At 44.4% G+C, this 23683-nt stretch overlaps 1 long non-coding RNA gene across 1 annotated transcript in view; it reads left to right on the top strand.

Moving 5' to 3' along the window:
• The first annotated feature begins 581 nt into the window (after positions 1-581).
• LOC140387225 (uncharacterized) overlaps positions 582-23683 on the top strand; it is a 32028-nt gene continuing 8926 nt past the window's right edge. The window contains exons 1-2 of the long non-coding RNA XR_011933788.1: positions 582-628; positions 14582-14692. This is a non-coding gene — a long non-coding RNA (uncharacterized lncRNA). The remainder of the gene's footprint in view (positions 629-14581; positions 14693-23683) is intronic.

Genomic DNA, 23683 nt, shown 5'->3' with positions numbered 1-23683 from the left:
ATGGAATCTGAAGTTCTGGCATCGATTGAGTTCTCCTCCCACCTTCCACCTCGCATCTGCCCATGGGGTATCATCTCTGTCCATCTTTTTGATAAACTTAGTGAACCGAACGTATTCTACGGTCAGCAATTAAAAAGAACAAGCCGAATAAAGGCATCATTGCTAAGCTAAACAACATAAAGAAGTTGAACAGCAGCCGTCCCATTACGTTGGAAAACAACTTAAAACTCTGGTACGAACTCAGATGGAATGTAGTCGTTAACAAGATATTGTAGATGTCAGATACTTCTCACAACCTTCTCTCTCAAAAACTGCAGTCAATTTATCATTCCCTGACCTGTTGCGCTATTATAATTACGCTATGCAGTCCCGTGGCAGATTTCAAGATACGGGATTGGTTCTCTCACTCTCCTGCCAAAGGCACAGACCACTGGGATTAGGGAGAGCAAGGCATGCTTGCGGAGAAACCGCGACATTCTTAATTTAGAGGAGCAACTTTGTTCAATCACGTTTCTCAGACCCGAACAAACCGCCTCAGGATCATCTGCAGTCGGCCTTTGATCAGATTTGTAAACGGTACATCTCAATTGGACGTCGAGACTAATCGATTAGAATCAGTGGCACTGAGGTGAGTGGATGATGGCTGTGATTTGTGCAGAGGCTAGTCAGATGGGGCCACGTTCCGCTTTTGTACAACGGAAAAGTCAACGGGTAGATTTTGAGATTTTACCCATTTTCATATTCTCCTCAAGATAGGAATCGAAACTGCACTGACCAGAGTTATGCAACGAACTGATTATTTGTATTCATCCGATTTATACTACCTCTCATAAGCAGCAGCGTAATCAAATTTGAACTATTAATGTTGGTTGATGTGGAAGGCAGCAACCGGTATGAAAGTGCTATTTGTGAAAGTTAATTAAAGCAGGAGGTGACTGCCACTGAAATTGTATGGATATCGTGCTCTCGAGATACATTAAAAAAATGTTTGATGCAGGGCCCACGATGCATTGACGTCTGTATTCTGCTTAAGCCCACTGATGTTGTCCATCCATTTGTAAACGCCCCGAATACTTGCCTTGTGTATGCTCATCAAGATCATCCTCGATCACTTTGCGTCCTCAGATGCGGTTTCTTGCTCTTCCTTGATTTTCTTACGCCTGTAGTAGAAGTGCCAATTCCTTCAACTTCGAATTCAATCTCCACAGCACTCATTTGCTTTTAGCTCTAATTGATTATCGTGCCTTAAAAAAATATCAGTTCGGATAAGATTTGCCTCTCTTCACTAATCATTTTTAATGTGACTCGCTACTGAATTTAGCTTAAGCACATTGCTGGCATTCGCTTTGGAAACTCTTGCTATAGAAATGCCGAAAACGGTGATGTAGTTGCTTGCAGAACGATCATGCGTGAAGAAACTACCTGGCCTCGTGTGTCACATCAGAAACACAGTTAGTGCGTGCCATAGGTTAAACTCCCATTTCCAGGTATGCGTGCTTAACATCCTGCGCAAAAGAAGATGACCGCAATGCAGATAATGTTCAAGACCCGTTCCTTCATTTCTAACACGACTCCTCTGCGCCCAAAGGAACATAACTTGAAGTTCAGACACGATGCCGATGAAATTGAATGGAAGGATGATTTGCCCACATTATTATGGTTGAAAGGAAATAATCCAGTTTCTGATCATAATGGATGGAATGGAATGGTGCGCGATGTGCAGGGCTTTGATGAGAGGTTGGGTGGTGCGTGGTACGGCTTGCGGAGTGGTCATACATGGCCCAGAGAATGAATGTGCGAGCAGACGAGCTAAAGAATGAGATGATCATTCGGCTGCGCCTGAAAATAGGTGGCCTCAAAACGATTACTTGCTCTTTACCCTCGACCATATTCAGTTCTGCTGCAGATATGGGACTGAATATCGTGTGGTGCATAATTTTGCGGCTATTGTTATACTCAGTAGAACGCTTCCAACTCACCAACCTACCTCACTTCCAGTTACCATCTACGTTCTACCCTGCTATCCTCCAACTCACAGTCATACACGAACAGAGTAAAACGTCATATAAATGTCCGAAAACATTTTGTTAGTAAGTGTATACTTACCACAAGCAGACAAATGGTGGATTGCTTTAGTCACGGCGATACTGCGCGATTTGGGAAGACCACAAGAGCAAGTGCTGAAGCATTTCTGAAGAGGCTGGTACAGAAGTCAGAATCAGTCATGTGGAGCTGCCCCGATAATTCTGTCCAACCCCACAAGATGTCACAGTTTCTTTGGAGTTAATGTTTTCTTAAATTAGTTGAATACATTTAAATAATTTACAATATTTATGCTCTCAGCCAACTCTCCGAAATACGCATGTCGCATAATAATTAACAAGCAAACTGTAGTCAAGCACGCCAGTCTACAGACAAATTGCAAACTCGAAGCAGGATTTTTGACATCACAGAAAGCCGATAATGAGCGTTGTGAATAACATTATCTTGTTAAAGCACTGACATTTTTAACCCCTCACTTCCCGATGCTGAACATGTTCTACTGATATTCAACTGTTTGAATCGCTAAGCTGTACTTCAGCCTCTTATTAGTGACTGAATTTCCAAACGCCCATAGACCATCAGCTGCATTAAGCTGTCACTGCCAGTGTGACCGTCTATTTTTCGGTATGAAGCCATTTCCTCTGTTCCAAGGTCAACAGGCAATCGCAGCCAGGGAAGCTACCTCAGGTACACGCATGACAAGTACCACGTAGACTTTTAGTATTTACTAACTAGTTTGGCTCTAACTCCAAAAGCAATACACCTTTAATAAATTGCAATCAGGGTGACACGGTATCGCAATGATTGGCACTTTTGAATCACAGCGCTGAGGACTAGGGTTCGACCCCAGCTACGAAGCAATGTCCATGTGGAGTTTGCATATTCTTCAGGTGTTTGCGTAAGTCTCATCTATACAAAACAAAGGTGTGAAGTGTAGGTGGAGTGGCCATACTAAACTGCTCCTTAACTGGAAATGACAAAGAATTGTGTACACAGAACTTCTATGACAAACGAAATTGCACTTATCTGCAATCAATTTAGAGACCACGCCTCGAGCTCTCTCACAAAAGAAGATTCGCTTTTTTTTGAGGATCGTATATTTCAACTGCAACCATTCATTTTATGTTTTTATCTAGGGGGAAACATTTCAAATTTTCTCTCGCTCAAGCGGTTAACGCGCACATTTCGGCAAGTTACGATTTGGCACAGCATTACAAGAGATTAAAAAATACCTTCAAAGCAATCTATGAGGAATTAAAATTCAGTTGGTTAATTGAAGACTATTATCTGATACTAATCAGGAGAGTAAAAGAGTAAAACATTTTCGCTTTTTCAATTAAGAAGGAGATGTTCAGAGTGAGCGTGGCCAGGCTCAATCTCAGCAGGCCAATTGGATGCATCCTCGTTAAACTGTTGGATTTCACTAGCAGAGATGTCCATACATGTTGGAGAATAATGCGTGGTGGAGTCAACTAATATCGTCGGAAATGCATGTTCCGAAGTTAATTGCCTTTCAGTCTGGACGTACATCCTTGCCGTATGAGGGTATTTATGACCGGATCGCTCCTTTGCTCAGGATTCACAATTTTCCCAGCTTCTTTACCCTGGCTCATGCACTTACACTTAGGCACAATTTCTGTTTCATTCACTCAGAATTAGTCACTCATTCATCAATCCAAAAGCACTCATTCCAACCCACGCTTTTCCACTAACTCGCAATCATCAACACACTCATACTTCACTCCGACTTACTGACGCATACAGACTCACAATGACTCGCTCAATCACTCTCGCAGATTCAATGGTTCACACTCACTTACACAGACCCACTAACTCACGTACTCACTCAGTCTCCCCGAATGAGTTCTGCAGGTTTAGGCATTAACCCAGAATATAGCCTGAATTATGTGACAAAGGAAGCACTTGATCACTGGATATTGCCCAGGCCTCCAGCTGCACAGGCGGCGAAGATCCGGTCGGACGTAGCGAACTCAACTCTGGTTTTTATTGTGGTCTTCCCGACATACTCTGCTATTTTCAGCTGGTTCCAGTGTTGTGCCTGTACCGTATGGACGAATGGAAGATTATCTGCCTCAACGCAGAGAGTGCATGCGTTTTAGAAACAAAAAGGCACATTACGAATGCTCTACTGTTTAGTGTTTCTGTAATTATACATTCATGAATTGGCTCGTGTTGAGCCTCCCAGAAGCGGAATCTCGAGAGAAACACCTGAGATTTAAGATGGTGCACTCCACAGAAACTTTGATTGCACACATCCATAATTTGAACAGCAGACTAACGGGACGGGACAACCGAATTATGTCCCGCAGGCTTGGTATGGCCAAACCTGGCGTTAATTCTTCTAGGCAGCATGACCCGAAATATTTTTTAAAGGCATGGGCCAAAAGAGTATTGTATTGACTTAATCCTCTCCATTGATGTCACACTTCACCTTTCCATGGGCTTCTTTAAAGGCACTGACCACAAGAGCATTGAATTGCCTTCATCTTCTCCACTGAAGTGCCAATTAATTTCTCGAAACTATCAGAATGAGTCCTGGAATAAATATGCGTCATATGATGTTTTTCAAGTACAATTCTTTGACATATTTGCTCCAGTCTTCATGGAAAAGCATCTTCTTCGGACCTTACATTAACGCTTGCGAACTTAAGCCATTGAATCATGGCTGATATTTTTCTCATCCTCATTCTTGTACGTTCTCCCCATAAACCCTGATCAACTTATTAGTTGAGAACCTATTTATCTCTCTCTCTTTTAAAGACACTCAGTAAATTGGCCTCAACAGCCTTCTGCGGCAAATAGTTCCATAGATCCACCACCCTCTGGCTGAAGAGATTCCTTCTCATCTCTGTTTTAAAAGACGTCGGTCTGAGTTTGTGTACTCTTCTTCTAGTTTTGTCTACTAGTGGAAGCATCCTCTCCACGTCCGCACTAGCCAGGACTTGCAGTATACTGTAAGTTTCAATAAGATCCCTCCTCATCCTTCCAAACTCAAACGAATACAGATCCAGAGTGCTTAACCGTTACTCATTCGGCATGCTGTTCACTTGTCTGATCATTCATGTGAACAACCTCTGGGCCCTTTTCAAGGCCAATGCATTCTCCCTTAGATACGGGGCCCAGAGCCGCACACAATACACCAAATGGGATCTGACCAGAGCCGTATACAGCCTCCGAGGCACATACCTGGTCTTGTATTCTAGCCCTCTCGACATGAATGCTGACGTTGCATTGGCCTTCCTAACTGCCGACTGGTCCTTCACGTTAACCGGGAACAAGGACTCACATCAACCTTTGTGCTTCTGATTTGGGAAGCATTTCCACATTTAGAAAATAATCTATGCCTCTTTTCCCGCTTCTTCGGGAACAAGGGCATAACCACACACTTTTCCACATTGTTTTCCATCTGCCAATTCTTTGACCACTGTCATAGTCTGTACAAGTCTTTCTGCAACCCCTGCTTCCCCAATACAACCTGTTACTCTACAAATCTATGTATAATCTGCAAACTTAGTACCAGTGCCGACCGTTCCTTCTTGCAGGTCATTAATGTATATTGTGAAAGATTGTGCTTCCAGCACACACATCTGAGGTACACCATTATTCACCGGCTGCCGTCCTGAAAGAAGACCCCTTTATTCCCATTCTCTGCCTTCTGCCATTCAGCCACCTCTCTCCACGCCAGGATCTTACACTTAACACAATTGGCTCGTAACTAATTTAACAATCGCCTATTTGGCACCTTGTCCAAGGCTTTCACGAATCGAAATAAATGACGTCCACTGGTTATCCTTGGTCTACTTCCTCAAAGACCTCTAACAGATTTGTCAGACATGACGTCACCTTTACGTAACCGTGCTGACTCAGTTCTATTGTGTAATATATTTCCAAGTACTCCGCAATTTCATCTTTAATAATGGATACTAAGATCATACCAATGACCAGAGTCAGGATAACCGGTCTATAATTTCCTGTTAAACAGTGTGTTACATCAGCCACTTCCAAGTAATATGGAACCCTTCTTGCCTCCAGTGATTCCTAAAAGATCACCATCAATGCCTCCACAATACCCTCAGCTGTCTCTTTTAGATCTCTGGGGTACAGTCCACCCTTCAGGTGATTTATCCACCTTCAGACCATTCACTGTCCCCAGGACCTTATCCTTAGTGATGGACACTGCACGTACCTCTGCCCCTGATTGTTCTACAGCTCTGGCATCCCACTGGTGCCTTTCACCGTTAACCCTGATGCAAAGTAACAATTTAGCTCCTCCTCCAATTCTTTGATTCCTATTTTTACTTCCCCAGCCATATTTTCCAGTGGTCCAATGTCTATTTAGGCCTGTCTATTACCTTTATATATTGCATTAAACCTCTTCCTATCATCTTTTCTAATACTAGCTAGGTTGCACTCATATTCCATCTTCTACACCCGTATTGCTTTTTTAGTTTCCCTCTGCACATTTATAAATTCTTCCTAATCCTGTGGCTTTCCACTAATTCTCGCCACTTTGTATGATTTTTCCTTTGCTTTCATGCTGTCGTTGACATCCGTCGTCAGCCATGGATGTCTTATCCCCGCCATAGCATGCGTTCTCCTCCTTGGGGAGAATGTCGTTCTGTCTCCCGAATAAAGCCGCCCCCTCGAAACCCGTGAAATTTCTGTTCCACTATCTTCCATGCTAGGCTCCTTTACCAATTAACTCTAGCCAGATCTTCCCTCATATCTTTGCAGCCACCCTTATTTAATTGTAATAACGTTACATCTGATTCCTGCGTCCACCTCTGAAACCGCAGGGTAAATTCTACCATGCTGTGGTCACTGCTCCATAATGTTTCCTTCACCTTCCTCATTACACATCACTAAATCCAGCATTGACTGTTCCATTGTCAGCTCTGTTACAAGTTGCTCCAAAGAACCTTTCGTTGGTATCTACGACGAACCTGATTTTCCCAGTCCACCTGTATATTGAAATCCCCCGTGATTATTGTAATATTGCATTTTTTACATGCCATTTTAACTCCTGGATCATTTTATGCCGCACATAATGAGTACTGCTCGGGAGCCTGTACATAACTCACATCAGGGTCTTTTTCACTTTGCGATTCCTCAACTCTACCCACAGAGATGCCTTCCGATCCTATATCGCTCGTTGCTATCGGTTTAACATCAATCCTTACAAACAATGCAACCTCTCCCGCTTTACCCAAAGGCCTGTCCATTCGATAGGACACATATCCTTTTATATTTAGATCCAAGCCCGGATACCTTTGCAGCCACGTCTTTGTGATGCCCACAACAAGTTCCGGTGCGCAACAAGCTCATTTACCTTGATCCATATGTTGCGCGCATTTAGTACAACACACTCAGTTCTGCATTGGCCACCTCTTTTCTCACCAAGTCACCTTTTCTGCTCTGCCTGAGGGTGATCTTGTTCTCTTATTTTTGTTCTTTATCTCCCCTCCAGTTATTACACATTCTAAGCTACCGCTCTGCTTCCCACCCCCTCCTATTACTAGTTGTAATCGTCCCGGGTGACTCTAACATTGAAAGACATTTAGGGCATGTGGGTGGAATTATTTGGGATACAAATCAGTTGTGATGTAAAAAAAAAAGAGGGGAATCGAGAAACGTTCTGCCATATTCCAACTAAAGCATTCGATGCAATAACTTCATTTGCAAGGTTAATCTGAAATCGACATTTTTGTCATATTATCGTGCAATTTTGAAATCATTCCCACTATCACCACTGCAGTGGTCTTTTTTTTAACATGGCATTTTTAAATACCAGACTATATTTTGGGCTATCTTGCATCAGAAATGCATCTAAGCCAGTTAGAGATGTTTTATATTAGCCCTTGAACGAGATTCAGTTCCTGAAATAAAATCTATCTGGTTAGAGATGAGAAACCGGAAGGGAGTAGTTCCCTTTTGTGGTATTTATTATAGAGCTGCAAATAATGTGTGTGTGTGTGTGTGGGGGGGGGGGGGGGGGGGCACACGAAAAATAGCATTTGTAGACAGATTGTGGAATCCTGCAGAGCTAGTAGCGTTGTGATAGTTGGGGATTTTAAGTACCGTGAAAGAGTAGATTTTGGGGAACTGAAAGGGCGAAATTTCTGCATTTTGCGCAAGAGTACATTCTGGAATAGAACATTTGCACTCCTATTAGAGTGGAAGCTATGCTGCATCTGGCCCTATAAACTGAGGCAGACAGCTGGAGAACGACAGAGCGGGGGAACATTTGGGAAATAGCGATCATAATATTATGTAAGTCGTTATTAAGTTAGAAAATAATACAATTCAGCCACGGATTAAGAATCCAGACTGCAAAGGGACAATTTTAGGAGTCTGAATTTTGAACTAGAGCAGGTTGATTGGAAACGCATTCGGTGGTCAAAACGGCGGATGTTAAATTGGAGATTTTCAAACGAGAGATGAATAGTGTGCAAGCTAAGTGTATCCATGGGAAATAAATAAGTGGGGCATCCAGACCGCGCGTACCCTTGGTGACTAAGGATATTGATGACAAAATGAGGACGAAACCACGCATGCCAGAATAATAAGAGCAATAGAAATTAGCAAGAGTATATCAAATGCAGGAGGGAGGCTAACACTGGGATAAGCAAGGTTACGAATAAGCATGAGGAAGGGATGACGCGCTGCGCGAAAAATATTGATAAAATATTCGTCAAACATATTACAGGTAAAGATTAGTGAGGTGCAAAATGGGGCTCATTAGAGACAAGCAGGAATATCTACTCACTGAAGCAGAAGGTGTGGTAGTTCTGCCAAGGGAGCAATTTGCTTCTGTCTTTCCCAAATTAGAAGATTTGGACAATGGCATAATTCAACTTTGGGTGTTGAGAAACTGATTAGTTTAGTGGTAGATAACGAACGGTTGCTAGAAAAGTGTGCAAAACTCCAGGTAGAGACATCACCTGGCTCGGATGCATTCTAGATTACTGATAGAGGTAAGGGAGCATATTGTGGTTTCGTTGACAGAAAATCTCCAGGACTCTCTGAACATCGAATTAGTCCTCGGGACATAAGCATTGCCAATGTGGCATCGGTGTTTCAGAAATGGTCAAAGGCCGATGCAGAACACTTCAAATTTGTAGGTTAGGCATCAATAGTGGGAAAATGATGGTGGTCATATTACGGATGTAATAAATAGGCACCTGGTGAGAAAAAGAAATGTTAGTACCAAACATGGCTGTATCAAGTTCAGGTAATCTTTGAAAAACAATTAATTGTGTTTTTTATGAGATGGCACAGGATGTTGATGGGTAGTGCTGTGGATGATGCATACTGGGACTTGGGATTGATTGCTACTTGGCAGCATGGACTAGAAGTTGTCTCAGATATAGGAAACAGCGCAGGCATTTTTTCAGTCTGCAGAGGAGTTGAAGGTTCCTCATGGGTCAGTGTTGGGACCCATGTTTTTTCTGATTTGTATAAATAGGTCGGTGTTCAGGGCAAATGTCTAAATGATACGAAGTTGATACGAAGCTACGGAGAATTTTAATTTGTGAGGATGACGCTCAACAACTTTATAGGGACATTGATAAGTTGGCGAAATGGCAGATGAATTTAAATGCAGCGAAATGAGATGGAATGCATTTTGGTAGAAGAAAAAAGAAGAGATAATATGGGCTCCATGGTACTAATTTCAGAGTACAGGAGCAAAGAGTACTCGGGATTCAAAGGCATAATTATCTGACGATTACCAGGCGAGGGGCAACAGTTCTTAAAAACGTTATCGGTCTCTGGGTTTTCAAATATAGGCATAGTATATAAAAGCAAGAAGTGATGTTATACCTCGAACACGTGTCTGTCGAGCCACATTTGGCGTATTGTGATCAGATTTCAGCGCATTGTTTAAGGAGGCATGATAAACCCCAGTAAGAATGCAGATGCTGTTCATTAGAATTATATCAGGAATGAGGAACTTAAGATACAAGGAAAGATTTGAGAAATTGCACTTGTTCTGTTTGGAATAGAGAGCGTTCAGAGGTGACCATATTCAGGTGTTACAAATTATGAACAATGTTTAACAGGGAAACGAAGTATATTCTGTTTTCACTAGTGTGTCAGTCACCATGGGTCACAATTTCAAGATGCTTAGTATATTTGATTTGATTGATTATTGTCACATGTATTAGTACACAGTGAAAAGTATTGTGTCCTGCATGTTGGACAAACAATGCATACCGTACATAGGGAAGGAAGGAGATACTGCAAAATATAGTGTTACAGCTATAGCAAGATGTAGAGAAAAGAACAACTTAATACGAGGCAGGTCCATTCAAACGTCTGATGGCAGGAGGGAAGAAGCTGTTCTTGAGTCGGTTGGTACGTGACCTCAAACTTTGGTATCTTTTTCCTGACGGAAGAAGGTGGAAGAGAGTATGTCCTGGTGCGTGGAGTCCTTAATTTTGCTGGCTGCCTTTCTGAGGCAGCGGGAATTATAGATAGAGTCACTGGATGGGAGGCTGGTTTGCACGATGGACTGGGCTACATTCACGTCCTTTTGTAGTTTCCTGCGGTCTTGGGCAGAGCAGGCTCCGTACCAAGCTGTGATACAACCAGAAAGAATGCTTTCTATGGTGAATCTGTAGACGTTGGTGAGGCTGTAGCCAAATGTCTTCAGTATTCTGAGAAAGTAGAGTCGTTGGTGGGCTTTCTTAACTATAGTGTCGGCATGGGGGGACCAGGACAGGCTGTTGGTGATCTGTACACCTAAAAACATGAAGCTCTCGCTCCTTTCTACTTCGTTCTCATTGATGTATACAGGGGCATGTTCTCCACTACGCTTCCTGAAGTCGATGACAATCTCCTTCGTTTTGTTGACATTGAGGGAGAGATTATTGTCGTCACAACAGTTCACCAGATTCTCTATCTCATTCCTATGCTCGGTCTCGTCATTGTTTGAAATCCGACCCACTACGGTCGTGTCATCAACAAATTTGAAAATTGAGTTGGAGGGGAATTTGGCCACACAGTCATAGGTGTATGCGGAGTATAGTAGAGGAATGAGGGCACAGCCTTGTAGGGCACCGGTTTTGAGGATGATCGTGGAGGAGGTGTTGTTGCCTATCTTTACTGATTGTGGCCTGTGGGTGAGAAAGGTCAGGATCCAGTCGCAGAGGGAGGAGCTGAGGCCAAGACCACGGAGTTTGGAGATGAGATTCCTATAAATGATGGTGTTGAAGGCTTAGCTGTAGTCGATAAACAGGAGTTTTACATTGGTGTCTTTGTTAAATAGGTGTTCCAGGGTAGAGAGCAGGGCCATGTAGATGGCATCTGCTGTGGACCTTTTGCAGCGATAGGCGAGCTGTAGTGGATCAAGAAAACCTTGGAGGCTGTACCTTTCGACTAACCTTTCGAAGCACTTCATGATGATGGATGTCAGAGCCACTGGACGATTGTTATTAAGGCACGCTGCTTGACTTTTCTTTGGTACAGGGATGATGGCCGTCTTCTTGAAGCAGATAGAGGCCTCAGTTTGTTGTAAAGAGAGGTTGCAGATGTCTGCTAATACCCCCGCCAGCTGATGAAATTAAATTAAAACATGAAAATCGCTTATTGTCACAAGTAGGCTTCAAATGAAGTGACTGTGAAAAGCCCCTAGTCGCCACATTCCGGCGCCTGTTCGGGGAGGCTGTTACGGGAATTGAACCGTGCTGCTGGCCTGCCTTGGTCTGCTTTCAAAGTCAGCGATTTAGTCCCGTGCAAGACCTGAGTGCTCGTCCGGGTACCCCATCCAGGTCAGTGGCTTTCAGGGGGTTGACCTTCGAGAAGGCTGCTCTGACGACTGCAGTGATGATCTCAGATACAAGCTCATTCGCGGCTTCTGGGGTGGAGGTCTCACTCTCGCTGACCTCTTGCTCAAAGCGGGCATGGAATGCGTTGAGCTCATCAGGGAGTGGTGCGTTGGAGCCGACGATTTTACATGCCTTCATCTTGCAGCCGTTATGCCTTGCAGACCTTGCCATAGGCGGCGGGGATTTGTGTGGCTAGCCTGGGACTGGAGCTTAGTCCTGTGCTGTTGTTTGGCATCTTTGATGGATTTCTTTAGATCATATCTGGCGTTCTTGTAGAGGTCAGGGTCGCATTACTTGAACGCCACATACTTAGATCAGCAAGCACTGGATATCACTGTTCATCCAGGGCTTCCGGTTGGGAAATACGCGGATGTGCTTCTTTGGAACACAGTCTTCTACACAGTTACGAATGAAGTCAGTTATTGTAGTGTCGTACTCGTTCAGGCTGGTCGCAGAGTTTTTAAATACTAAGCAGTCCCGTAGGAGATCATCCGATTCCTCAGACCAACAATGCACGACTTTCTTTGACAGATTCACCTGCTTCATTTTTGCTTAGATGCCGGGAGCAGGAACACAGCCTTGTGGTCAGATTTACCAAAGTGTGGGCGGGCGATAGAGCGGTGGGCATATTTGATATTTGTGTAACTGTGGTCCAGAATGTTTCGGCCTCTGGTGGAACAGGTGACGTATTGTTGGTAACTTGGTAGTCTGCTCTTGAGCTTGGCCTGATTGAAGTCCCCAGCTACAATGAACAACGCCTCGGGATGTTTCGTTTCAAGGCTATTTGTGGTGGTGAATGTTTCGTCCAGTGCAATTTTCACATTTGCATGGGGTGGGATGTAAACTGCCGTCAGGATAACGGAGCTGAACTCCCGCGGAATGTAGATGGGGCGATATTTTAGCGTCAGGTAGTCTCGGTCCGGGGAGCAGAAACTCGCCAGTGTTGCTACTTATGGGCACCAGGAGGCGCTGATTAGGAGGCAGACCCCACATCCCCTTGTCTTGCCTGAGGCCGCCGGACGGTCCATTTGGTGGATTGAGAAGTCCTATGGTTGTAGGGCAGAGTCCGGTGAAGCAGGAGTTAGCCAGGTCTCCGTGGAGCAGGGCACGCAGCAGTCCCTTAGTTCCCTTTGAAAAGTGGGTCTGGCTTTAAGTTTGTCTAGCTTGTTTTCTGGAGACTGGACATTAGCTCGGAGTAAGCTCGGCAGAGAGGCTTTGGGGCCGCGTTGTTTCACTCTCACCTGCAGGACTGCACGTTTTCTACACTTCCTGGAGTAACTGCTTCTTTTCGACTCTGTGAGACGGTGAGAGTATGCAGTGTTAAGGGAATAGTTGTGTCAAATGAGGTTATTCACTCTGGTCAGTGTGTGGATGGAGGATGTGTTGCCTTGCTTGTGGTTCCTGCGTCGGTGGGTGGCTGTGCGCGGTCGCTGTCGGGCTGCGGTTTGTCTTCACAGGTCGGTGGATGTCCAGACCTTGCTCCGGCGTGGATGGGGTGAAGGCCGGTAAGTGGATGATGTCTCTGGATCGCGGTTGCGGATGAGGCGACGGCCGGGTCCGTGTGTTGGGCTCCGCAGCGTCCTATCAGATCACGGTCTTCCTTCAGCGGACGGAGCATCTCTAAGTCTGCAAGCACATATAAAAGAGCAGTATTAATGATTGTTAGGCTGTGGGAGTTGAGTTTTAGGAATGTGGGGCGACTGTGGCGGGGGGGGGGGGGGGGCGGGGGGGGGGGGGTGGAGTGGAATGAGTGCTTGGGTTACTGCACGGGGTCGCAACTCTCCGGGTCAGTGGGGTGAGGAGCTGGGGGCGGGAGGGCTGCTGCTGTTGCGATGCTGGTCTGGTCGTTGGAGAGCAGCAGAGTGGAGATACCGGCTTTTGTGGTGTTTTCCAGGTCTCTAAGAGCCTGCAGAGTGAAGGCCCTGGCTTCTAGGGCGTTTTCCTGGTCTCTGGCAGCCACTGTAGGGGAATTCCCAGGCCCGCAGCTCCGGCAGCTGCTCACACGTGGTCGGCTGATCCGAGTCGATTTCAGGTGGTCAGTTTCTGGTGTCACCAGAGTCCTAAAGGTAGCTAAATCTCTAAGTAATTGAATTAGAACATTGTTAAAGAGTTTAAAAGAGTTAGAATGCAGTTTTAGAAGCAGAGAACGAGAGTAAAAGATAGAATTAGAGGGTATGCTGGGCTCAGCTTGAAAGAAGTCGCCTCGCTCCGGCGCCATTTTGAAAAGTGAAATGACGAGAAACATCATTGCTCAGAGGGTTTCTGTGATTGCAATGTGCTGCCTGGGAGATTGGTGGAGGCAGAGTCGATAGGAATTTTCAAAAGAAAGAAGAATATACATTTGAAAGTTATTTATTCAGATGGTTACAGTGCTAGGGCCGGAGAATGAGAATAGCTGGGAAGCTATTTTGGGCAACCGAGCAGATACGATGGGTCGAATGGCCCCCATATGTATAGTAAATAAAAATCATAAATATTGGTTATGTGCATATGACTTTATTGTCTTAGAACAGGAATTATTGACGACTCTGCAACTTACGGAAGTGTGATGTTATTCGAGTTCTTGCCGCTCTTCAATCAATTATAAAACCATTAGAGATAAAACCCTTCGGAAATCTAAACAGTTATGTATTATCTACCGTGGAGTTTTAATGGGCATATTGTCTTTGATTTGATTCCATGTATTACAGATGCCAAGTTGACCAGTCCATTTGCAAGAATGCAGAGCAAGGAAACAAATCCAAATCCAGGTCTTAATGGAATAGCAAGTATTGGAACCCGACTTGCAGGAACTCTGCAAGGTACGAGCGCAACGGCCCCAACCCAATTGATTCGTATTTTTTAAATGGGGTTGGATACCAGCTTGTCATTTTTGATATGTGATGTTCTCAAATTTTGTTCCTCTAGTTTACAATGGCTTGTTATACTGATAAATTGTTGAATAATTTATCTTCGAATTCCGGACGTTTTGTGAGAAGAATGTGAGAAGGGCAGCACGGTAGCATTGTGGATAGCACAATTGCTTCACAGCTCCAGGGTCCCAGGTTCGATTCCGGCTTGGGTCACTGTCTTTGCGGAGTCTGCACATCCTCCCCGTGTGTGCGGGGGTTTCCTCCGGGTGCTCCGGTTTTCTCCCACAGTCCAAAGATGTTCAAGTTAGGTGGATTGGCCATGATAAATTGCCCTTTAGTGTCCAAAATTGCCCTTAGTGTTGGGTGGGGTTACTGGGTTATGGGGATAGGGTGGAGGTGTTGACCTTGCGTGGGGTGCTCTTTCCAAGAGCTGGTGCAGACTCGATGGGCCGACTGGCCTCCTTCTGCACTGTAGACTCTATGATCTATGATCTAAGACCGAATACCACATCCTTTCCATTCTTCCCCTTGTTTCCATTTTATATGGCAACTCATAAACAGTTCTGAATTGGGCGATACCTGAATAACTTTCGAAGAAACTAGTATGTATGTGGGCAATAGTTTATCACTAATTAGCCGACAAGTGTAATTAATTTAGAAATAATGCGGCGGCATGAGGCGCAGTAATTAGCACTTGGACTGCGGCGCTGAGGGCCCAGGTTCGAATCCCGCCCCTGGGTCACTGTCCGTGTGGAGTTTGCACATTCCCCCCATGTCTGCGTTGGTCCCCCCCCCTCACTACCCAAACAGGTTAGCTGGATTGGCCATGCTAAATTGCACCTAATTGGAAAAAAAAATAAGTGGGTACTCTAAGTTTATTGAAAAAAATTAGTAATCAGACCACACCATTCATTTGTATGACAAATTGACGGCTAAGTCAGATCGGTCAGATCGTTCACGAGATGCTGAACAAACATTTAAAGATGTATGGGTGTTTAGAATGCTGACTGTTTTAGCTGCGCGAGTGCCTCAAGATCCAGAAGGATAACTTGAACCATTGTTCGGTAGTAGTGTATATTTGTTTGGAATAATGTGAGGAATAATGTACAACCCAGTGAGGAACATTATTAGTGCAAAAATTACTACAAATATTTATTTAACGAAAATATTGTGAAATTAACCAGAGCAAAATGCAACTATACACCATGAGCCGATATTATCCTCCCATCTATTTTGATCAATGTCCCTACTGTTTCATCTGAAGTTATGTCTTGTTCCCAAAATGTTCCGATATTCGCTTAACTCATCCAACATTTACTGACTTAGTAGAGCTCAACTCCATAGATAATAGTTGTGCACAATACCGATTCTGTGAATAATCCAGCAGAACATCACTTCCTGGTTCAGCAAAGCATGGTCAAATCATTTTCCAGGTCAATGAGTGCAATACCCAGTGCCCCTGTATGTTCGATTGAGCAGGCCTTTATGGCTCCAATGAGAAATGGAACTCGCCTGCCTGTATAATCGCTGGTTTACTAGCCTGATGCCCTAGTAAGGATACTAGCAGTAATGACGTTATCCAAACCAGTGGATTCGACTGTGGACACCGTTCAAATTCCTTGCCTTTATCAGGTTCATTTGTATCTCCCCACAGATCTATGGTGATCGATGTTTCTGGTATGGTCATGAGCACCTGGTTCCCTGTTAACCTTGTTCCTGGGTAAAACACAATGATTAATCGTCGAGATTCATGCTCGTAATGCTACATGTCCGTTGTTTTGTTTTCATCTCAACTGCATTGTTAACCTCGTAAATTTACGGCGTTACAAGGGTAATACTTGTTTATGGCTGGATCATGTCAGTCAATTACTAGCGCATTGCATGATAATTGTGGTTGTTAAATTCAGCAGAGTAACCTGGATAAAAGCTATTTCCTGCCAGTAGTATTTCAGTACAAAAGTACAGGTGAGATAGTGGTGTTCTGGCCATCTCATTGGGGCAGCATTTCAGAAATCTAGCCTAATTGTTTTGGAGCAGCCGTTCAAATAGTTTGAAATTGTTAAAATATGCTCATCAATGTTACAGTAGTCCGCAATCTACCATAGCTTTTCGTAAAGATCCATCTGGTAACTAGTACACAACAGGAAAATGAACCTCGCACCCTCGCTCCTTTTGACTCGAGATACAGACCAAATCAATTGATTATTTAATTACATATTTAATGTCTAAGGAAGCACCTCAATTCCAGGGGATTTGAAATGAAAATCGCTTATTGTCACAAGTAGGCTTCAAGTGAAGTCGTTGTGAAAAGCCCTTGGTCGCCACATTCCAGCGCCTGTTTGGGGAGGCTGGTACGGGAATTTAACCCGCGCTGCTGACCTTGTTCTGCATTGCAAGCCATCTGGAATTAGCGATGAGGAACAAATGCTCATCTTTTCCCAAAATGCCCACCTCCGCATGAAATATTGTTTTAATAAGTTACATTATCGTAAAAATTGATTTTATATTGGAATGGTCAATTTCAGTTCACAATACGTCTCGTGTCCAATTATTATCGCATTGGACAGACTACCCATTCAATATTGTGATTGATACATGGAGGAGGGGGAGTGTGGCAACAACTTGACGTTCTGGAGTCCATGTGATATTTATTGTCTTCTTACCAACGGTAATGATAGAGAGGATCGACAAAGATTCTAATTCTGAAGCGTAGCAGTTCTTACGATGTTTTTACCAGACAGGATTGCCTGAGAGTTGGAGGGGCAGATCTAAGGTGTGGCTGTTCCAAGGCATGTGCTTCATGTGTTGTTACATTCAGCGCAGCCCGTGCTTGAGGAATTTTCTGTCAATGAATTCTCTGAAAACAGTTGAGGTGCAAGTTGCACAGGAGAGGTCCTGCAGCATTAACGTCAGATTGGGAAGGGTGTAAATGTTTGAAGTGATGAATGGGGTGCAAATAAAATAGCCAGCTCTCTCGTGTTTTCAGGATTTTTCGGTCTGCAGTCGTTTTGGATATTAGAGGATATACTCCTGGAGTGTGCGTTGATGACCGTTGTCTGGACGTCGCTTCCTTTGCAGCCTCTTAAACTCTCTCGTACACTGAGCATTTCGGCGTCTTTCTATGTCTTTGTATTTTAAATGGCTTTTAACCCACACATTCACATGTGGATAATTCCCCGACAAACAGCAATGGAGTCAGCACCGATTGTTGCAGTACACCACTGGCCAAAGGCTTCCATTCAAAAAACAACATTCAGCCATAACCCACCTTCGTTTCATGCCTTTCATTCAAAGCCAATCTCGAAACCAATTTGCCAATTTGCCCTGGATACCATGGGCTCTTACTTTCTTCATCAGTCTTTCATTCAGGAGCTGATGAAAATCCATACTGGAGTCCATGTGGACTGCACCAACTGCACTGCCCTTATCTGTGCACATGATCACCTCGTCGAAAAAAAAATCAATTAAATTTGATAGACACGAGCGCCCGCTGACAAAGTCATTCCGGTATCATTGAGTACCGGTTACCTGTCGAAATAGAGGCGAATTCAGACCCTTAAAATTTTCCCAGTAACTAACCTTCCACTGATGTCATACTCACAGACTTATCAGTACCTGGTTTTCTCTACGTCGTTTCTGCAAAAGTGTTCCCACTTTACCTCTCAATTAGTCGTTCTGTGGCCAGAGATGATTCAAACATTAGCATCACAAGTCTCGCAGTGCAAAGTTGGATCCATTGTATCTGTGCCTGGATATTTTTCCACTTTCAAGCACGCGAGAATAGCTAACACATCCTCCCTGACTATGTTAATTAATTTAAATATGTCACTGATTCATGTGCCTATATTGTTCTTCTCCATTGTGAACCGAGATGCAAAAATATTCATTTAATGCTTCACTAAAATCTTTAGGCTCCAACTAGATCTTGCAACTCTGGTTGCCAACGGTCATTACCCTTTCCTTGTGTGAACACTTGCCCGTAATATACTTATAAAACACCTTGAGATGTTATTTTATTTTTCTGCCGCTGCCTTTTCTTGCACACAGTTCAATCAACTAATTTGTGTTTTTATAGTCCTAGAGATCATCCATTATTGTGAACCCCTTCAACCTTCATGAGTCTCCTTTTTTTCCAATCCAGTAATGTGTATCCCTTGACATCCATGGTTCGCTGACTTTTTAGTCCCACCTTTATCTTTTTTTGGCAACATGTTGCCATTATACTCTGTAATTCGTTTTGAGAATGACTCCCCAAACGCTGATGTAGACCGTCTTACAAGTTACTGCTCTTAGTTCACGTTGGCCAGGTTTTTTCTTTTCCCATGAGAATCCGCCGTCACAAGTTCAGTAAACGTATTTCCGGTCCAACTTTGTGCTTTCCCAGAACTATCTGAAATCTTCCCAAGTTAAGTTCCCTAATACCGAAATGCTGCGCATCAGCCCTCCGCCCCCGTCCCATCCCTTGACGCCCTAACCCCTCCCCTACAGAACCTAGTGTCATGTATAGCACATTGCTGGATCCTTTCCCGAACATGAGTTCACTTAGTAGCATCTCTCTTGCAGGATATTCTCGGCGATGGCTCAAGAAACTTTTCTGGGTGTACTTTAGTATCTCCGCCCCTTCTAAACATTTCTAACTTTTCCAATCCCAATTAATATTGATGACGTTCAAATCCCCAACAGTTACACCAATATTACCTAATTGCTTTTTAGATTCGCTGAGATTTGTCAGCATATATGCTCTTATATTTCTCCATGAGGATGTGGGGGCCATTGTGCATTGCCACCAATGCGATTTCCCCCGTCATGATTCCAAGTTCCACCTATGTGGCCTGATTGGAAGATTGATTACATTAAACGAAATACTCCCCACTATTGCCATATTCCCAAGAATGCAAACTTGCCTCTCTAGCAGTTCCTGCCATATTGTTTTTTTTTCCTATTCTTGGCTTTGCATCACCTCCATTGTTCTTCCACAGTGTGATAATTTCCACTCACAAATTGTTGTGATGGTTCTACTTTACCCGCCCAATCTCTTCCTTTAGCAGCACTAGCAATGGTCGCCACACGCATCTCGTTCCAATTCCGGCTCAGGTGCAACTCCGCCGAATTGTACAGTTTCCAGCATACTTAGAGGCTGATCCAAGGATAAAGGAAACTAAAGTCCTTCCTCTTGCTCCATATCTTCAGCCAAGCAATCATTGCTTTATCCTCCAATCTCTGTATTCACTTGCACATCTTCCCCGTAGTCGTTCAGAGGTTCTAACCTTTCAGGTTCTGCTTTACAATCTGCATCTCAGCCAAGTCCTTTTTCTGCCTATGTCCTTGGTAGGAATGCAAACAATTGCGCCTGACTGGTCACCATCCCCCTTCAGATTGCCCTTCAGCATTTCAGTAACACCTTTGATCTGTAACGCCGAAGGCAACAAACAATGTTGGAGTCACGTTTGCAGACCAAAACGTCTGGCTGCAGCCCTGAACGAATCTTCCTCAAATATTGATCTTCCATTGCTATAGCTTTCACCTTGGGCAGTTGAACCATACCCAGTGACGTGAACAGGGTTCTAACTGCACGCCCCAGAGGAACCGTCAGTCTCACCGCTTTCCAACACATGTGTTTTTTTGAGTGAGATACTGCACTCTGCGTCGTTCCTGGCTACGTGACTGTATCCATTCATCTGACTGTAGCCACCCTTGGCCTCTTTGGCTGGATTTACCTCAGCTGCAGGGTGATCACATATAAAATTATGCTACCCACATCCTCTCAGCCTCGCAGATGCACCGCTGAGCCTCTTGCGATGCTCAAGATCCTTCAAATGAGTGACACGCCCTACAAATGTGGTTATCCAGACAGAATGGAACGTTTCTCAATTCCCTCGAACTTCTGGAGGTGCAACGCACGGGGTTCATCTCTCCAGACATGCATTTAGATGAAAAAAGACACATTCCTTAACTTTATGCCTCTTAAAATACTTCTTAATTAATTTTGAAGTCAAGGACTCTTACCTTTACCTAATGTAGCTTTGGTTCGGATTGAAACAACTTACGCACGACTTACTATAAACTCTATCTATCTTCAGCATCTGCTCCTTCAACAGAGCAAACCTAGACTGTGAAGATTACAAATTTGGAAAGGCAAAAAGAAAAAAAACACTTTGCCCCTGTGTACCGATTTCCCAAGGTGCTCTCATTCAACAGATACATTCAATCACTTTGTTTGTATCTCAACCTTTATGTGTTTCCTTCCAACTGATCGTGCAATAACCTTACTTGTCGTATGCGTCCAAAAGTGCCTTTCTTGCATTGGGCTGATCTGAGCTGAGATGACTCACACACGTTATTTTTTTGTTTAACACTGATCACGTATTGAGGGTATGTTCTGGCTTCATGATAGACAGTTAAGTCACTCAGTCAGGCGAGTCAGCTACCGTATTAATCTTTTTAACTTTTCTTCTGAACTTAAAATAATTCGCATTAAAGAAAACGTACCAGTTAATTTTCCATTCTGCTACAAATTCACAGATCCGCATATTCACTCTGCCTGTGACATCACTCGCACTATGATCTTACCCAACGTCTCGTGCGCGAATCTTACTCGACCTAAAGATCGAAGTTTAATGAGTCAAAATGCATATTTCGAACCATCTCAACATATTCTGCTGTTGTGAACTTTTACTGGAAATCATTGCGTCCTTCTTTGAGACATCGTCAATGATGAAATTGACCTTCTGGGCTAAAACGACTTGATGATCCTTTTAAAAATATATATTAATCTCCTCATTTTCAACATTTTCATCAAATAACCAAGAGAAAAAAAACAGAAACAAATACAGTTCCAATCCCCAAACAGCATCTCATTCAATATACAGATCCAACCACCACCCGTACATTTCAAGTGAAAAAGCAAACAAAATGACAATCAATAAGTAAACAGTGTACTCAAGATCAGCAATATCCCCTCCCCCCTTAGTTTCTATGGCAACCAATTCTCAAAAGTTCATAATAAACATTCCCCGTGAATTGCATCATCCCCCTCAACTCACAATTCACCATTCGACAGTCAGAAATTCCAGTAGATCCACCGCCAAGCCGAGGCACAGGGTGGAGACATTTACCTCCACACCAACAGGATGCGCCACCAGGCAATAAGCGAGGCGAAGGCTAAAACTTCTGCCTCCTCACCCGCCTGCAGTCCTGACCGGTCCGACACCCCGAAATGCCTTCTTGGGGCCCTGCTTCCACGTTCACGTGCAATACCATCGAAATGACACTAAAAACCTCCCTCCAGGGCTTGTGCAGCTTAGGACAGGACCAAAACATATGTACATAGTTTGCTTGGTTCCTCCTACATCGCTGACCTACATCCTCCATTCTCTCAAAGAGTCTGCTCAGCTTCGACCTCGTGAGGAGAGCCCTGTGCAGGAGCTTCAGCTGTCAACCCTAACATTCCGCACGAGGTTGAGACATTCACCCTGAAAAGCACCTCAGAACAAAAACCGTCAACCATAATCTTTCCGAATTCTTGCTCCCTCTTGGCTTTGAATCCCTCCATTGACTCCCAGTCTTCGAACACAATGCCCCCGTAGTTTGCAAACATCACCCACTTCCCCGTTCCGCCTGCCGTCAATACCACTTCCAACAATTAGGGTCCGGCGATATTGGGAAGCTCTGAACATCCTTCCTCGCAAAGTCCCGGAGCTGCAGGTGCCTAAATCCTTCCCCTTGCGTCAATCCACATTTCTCCTACAACTCTTCCAACCTCGCAAAATGAGCCCCCCCCCGACCCCTCCCCGCCCACCACCACCACCCCCGCCCCTATTAACAGGTATTTTAATAACCTTACCCGCCCATGCCGCTCCTCCCATCTCCAAAACCTCCAGCCCAGCTTCCTTGGCTCAAACCGACGCTTCTCCCTAATAGGGACCTCCCCTGACCCCGCCCGCAGCATAAAGTGCTGCTTCAAATGCCCCCAAATCTTCAGTGTTGCCACCACCACCGGATTCCCAGAGTATTTGGCTGGGGCTGTCGGCAGCGGCGCTGGTGCCAACGCTCTTAACTCGAAAAGCTATATGGACCTTCCCCCATTCTAACCGACTGTGAAACTCCCCTCCAACCCAGCTCCGCACATTTTCGGCACTTTGCCAATATAGATTCTGAAGGCCCTTGTCTGCATCTCGATCTGCAGAACTGCCTTCCTAACCCTGGGTACCTCCCCCCACACTGCCCCCACCCCCACCCCCCACCCCCACCCCCGCCTTTCCCACCCCTTTGAAATAAAGGAGGTGACCAGCTTATCCACTTCTGCAAAAAAAGTATTTGGCAAAAAGACCGGCTGGCACAGAAACTAACACAAAAATCGCGGCAACACATTCATTTTAATCGCCTGCACCCGGTCTGCCAGAAACAGAGGGAAGCTATCCGATCTTGAAAACCCGCTTTCAGGCTCCCCATAAAGTTAGTGAAATTTTACCCGCGGAGCACCCACCTGTCCCGTGCCACCTGCACCCCCAGATCCCTGTGGAATGGCAGCCCTACCACCCCCACCCACACTCCGAGCCGGACACCACAAAGCATTCATTCTTTTCCTGGTTTAATTTGTACCCTGAAAAGGATCCAAATGTTCGGAGAAGGACCATTGTATTCCCCATTGACGCACTCAGCTCTGATATATAGAACAACAAATCGTCGTCCACACACAGTTACATCTTTTGTTCCACTCTACCAACTTCCCTACCACCCCCCTCCCCCACCGCCGAACAATCCCAAGCTCCTTAGAGCGATGGGCAAAGGCTTAATCGCTAATGCAAATCAAAGACTGGATATAGGACACCCTTGTCTGGTCCCCCGCTGCGGAGCACAATATCCTAAACATGTACTTTTTTGCTGACACTCGCCCTCGGATGCTGATATAATAGCCATACATAGAACATAGAACATAGA

This window comes from Scyliorhinus torazame, chromosome 12, assembly GCF_047496885.1.
Source record: "Scyliorhinus torazame isolate Kashiwa2021f chromosome 12, sScyTor2.1, whole genome shotgun sequence".
Taxonomy (NCBI): Eukaryota; Metazoa; Chordata; class Chondrichthyes; order Carcharhiniformes; family Scyliorhinidae; genus Scyliorhinus; species Scyliorhinus torazame.
This window is presented reverse-complemented; position numbering and strand designations above follow the sequence as displayed.